We start from the raw sequence: 3,330 nt of genomic DNA, 5'->3' as shown, positions 1-3,330 counted from the left end.
CCCCCCCCCCCCCCCCCCCCCCCCCCCCCCCCCCCCCCCCGTTACTGTTTAGGGTACGCAACAGCTCTATGCTTTCTACCCGGACCCAGTACAGTGGACACACATCCAGTTGAAATTCTGTGAGACTCATTAAATTTCAAGAAGCGTAGTGATGAATGAGTAAGGTAACTTTGAATCCTAGACCCTGATTAGTCCATCTATAGCAACAACAGTTTGATTTGATATAATACTGCACAGCTATATTTCGCCCCAGATATCGAATGTACATGTACATGTATCTATTGTGTTCTTTTTATTTGCTGGTGAACGGTCCGATCTACTATGCAACTACATCCCTCGCCACGTGCAATGTACGCATTCGACGTCAAGTTTCCTTGAAGATAAATTCGTTATGGCTCGTGGAACACGGAATAATGTAGTGCGTCGGGTGGCATATGGGTCACAGCAGCATTGCATTGTTCCATATTCCAATTTTCCAAGCACACTCGTGGGATAACTAATTATCAGTGGCACCGGGGGGGGGGGGGGGGGGGGGGGTGGTGGGGGGGTGGATCGAGGGGCTTAATTGAACCACCCCCCTCCAAGGTTGTCAATTTGTTTGTTTGATTTTTTTTTCAATCTTCTACAGAAATTTGACAACAAAAAGCTTTGAGCCCCCCCCCCCCCCCCCCCCCAAAGCAAAATCCTGGGTGCGCCACTGCTGATAATTTATATTATGAGTCTGGTTATACCTCATCAGCTCTAAAAATGAGAAATTCCCAAACCAAGATTAATTTAAGTACCTTTACAAACAGAATAGTAAGTTGGGTGGGTGGATTTCTAATGTAAAGTCTATAAATTGACTAATTTGTAACCTAACAACTGTACAAAAATAGTCATAAAGTTGTAAATTTTAAAGACCCCAATTGATTTTTAGTGGATTCTGATAGAGGAAGACATGCTCTATCAAGTCATTTTTAATTCGTTGATTTTCGAAATGATACATTATTACATAAATTGGGTCAAAGGTCACAATAACATATTAAAGGTCACATGACCTCCTTTTCACAAAATTTAATTTTGACAAAAGAGTTGATTTGAGCATGCATGCTTATTATTTTAATACCAAATTTGCATATATTTGATGAAAATTGACACGGTTTTGACATATTTCTACCAAAAGGGTGGTATTTTACTCTAAAAATGTCTGTTTTTTGTGGTTTCTGCCCAGACCACATGGTAGGTCGGATCGGGCTAAAAATTGGTGTGCAATTCATTGCTCATCAGGACCTACAAGCACAGCAATTTTTATCAAAATCGGAAGACATGAGGTAAAAAAGTGCGTTGGTCTGACATGGAATGACCCAGATGCAGAATAGCTTGTTTCGAAGGTGGGGTGGAAGATAACTACATTGCATCAGCACAGGTTCAACCCCAGAAGATGTTGCTCTCTATCGGAATTTGAAGGGGTCAGGAAGGGACGGTCTTGCCTGCATAGCCTTAACCCATACACTCGTTTGGAAAATGGCACGTAGGACATGTTATTGGAAGGCATCATTTGTCGGAGGCAATGACTTTATGTCTTGGACCCTTGCGTAAAGGTGGCGTCTTAACATGTCCAAACTGGAGAAATCACTATGCCCATACACCTTAGTTAGAAGATCGGTAGCAACTGTTGTAATGTGCACAACAAAGTCCTCAGAAACATTGCTCTGCTGTTCCAGCTGGTCACATATGTTAACGAAGTCAGCAGCGACACTGGGTGAAGCCTTGACAAATTTTAATTTGCCTTTACAAAGAAAAAGCTGTTTGTGTCACAGCCGCTGATTGCATGAAGAAGAGGCAACATCTTTGCTTCATTCACACTGAAAGAGGTGACACCATCATAATGGGAATGAAATAGTCCTTTGTTTGCACATACATACAGTTCCTGGCAACCTTCATCAGCAAGTCTTTGATAGAAATACACCGCCATCACCACAATATCGGTATCAGATGCTCTTATAACAACCCGAGTACATCCTCTGTGTATGCAAGCGGCGGTGTGTAAAAATACACGGGTTGTTATAAGAGCATCTGATACAGATACTGTGGTGATGGCAGTGTATTTCTATCAAAGACTTGCCGATGAAGGTTGCCAGGAACTGTATGTGCAAATAAAGGACTATTTCATTCCCATTCAAAAGCATCCATCTGTAGCAATGAGTCAATGTGAAGCTCGTCGCCAGAGTGCATTCTGCGTTTTCATGTAAGGACTCTGGTGACTATCTTCAGATTGAAGTTGTTCTACTTGTTACCACGGAGACTTGTTTCCCTGCCAATGCACGCTGGAATTGCACCAAATAATGCTTCTCGTACTGTGTCTCGTGACGATGGCTGGTACATCACCATGCTTGTTACATGCATACTTGATCCATCCAATGTTGATTCTGAGAAGTCAAGGTTATCAATGGCGAACTGTGTGAAATTCCTGGGTATTATGTTGGAGGGAATGAACACGTTGTCATCTCTGGCTTCGTCAGTGATCTGATTTGCAACTGAGGTTAAAAGATGTTGCAGTTCAGCCTAACTGATGCACAAGCCAAGCCTGTTTAGTACGTTGATAATATCTTTACTTCTTGTCTTATGGTACACATAGACTGCCAAACCAACATGTTGTGGAGTTTGCAAGCCTGTCGCTGTGAATAGAATATCTTGGGCATGATTCAAAACCTTCTTATGAGTGCTCATTTGCAAATTCATTCTGGTGCCATCTTCATCCAGGAGAATTCTGCCCTTTTCATCTCTTTTATCAAAGGCTGCATTGTCAGACAGTACACAAGCCAGGATATTGTAAAGGCTTGATGGCACCATTGACAAAGCTCTGTCGTATGTGACGTTGAGGCGCGGTTCTACGGGGGGGGGGGGGGGGGGGGGGGCTGCTAGGGGGGACTTTAGCCCCCCAAATTTTGTCAAGCCCCCCTCCAAAATAAATTCCGTTAAAAAAAAATTGCATTAGCAAAAGAAGGATTGTGATGTACATGCAAACGGTCTCCCCCTAAAGAAATAGTCATGACAAGGGTGCATTTGTAGTTAATATAGTGTGAATGATTTTAGGATTTTATTGACGCTCCCCATTGAAAATATGGCATGAGGGCCCCCCCCCCCCATTTTTAAAGGTAAAAATTGAGATGACGTCATGATGACGTAATCGTGTGATTTTATATGAATTTTTGAATGTTTGGACCTTTAAGCCGTATCTCACGAACGCAACATGCAAATTTCAAAAATGCTTTTGTAGTAGGTTTGTCAGGTAATAGATATGTGCACAAATTTTTTAAAATGTGTGACGTCACGATGACGTCATCAAAA

Source organism: Patiria miniata, unplaced genomic scaffold (assembly GCF_015706575.1).
Source record: "Patiria miniata isolate m_02_andy unplaced genomic scaffold, ASM1570657v1 HiC_scaffold_14, whole genome shotgun sequence".
In the NCBI taxonomy this organism is placed as follows: domain Eukaryota; kingdom Metazoa; phylum Echinodermata; class Asteroidea; order Valvatida; family Asterinidae; genus Patiria; species Patiria miniata.
This window is presented reverse-complemented; position numbering follows the sequence as displayed.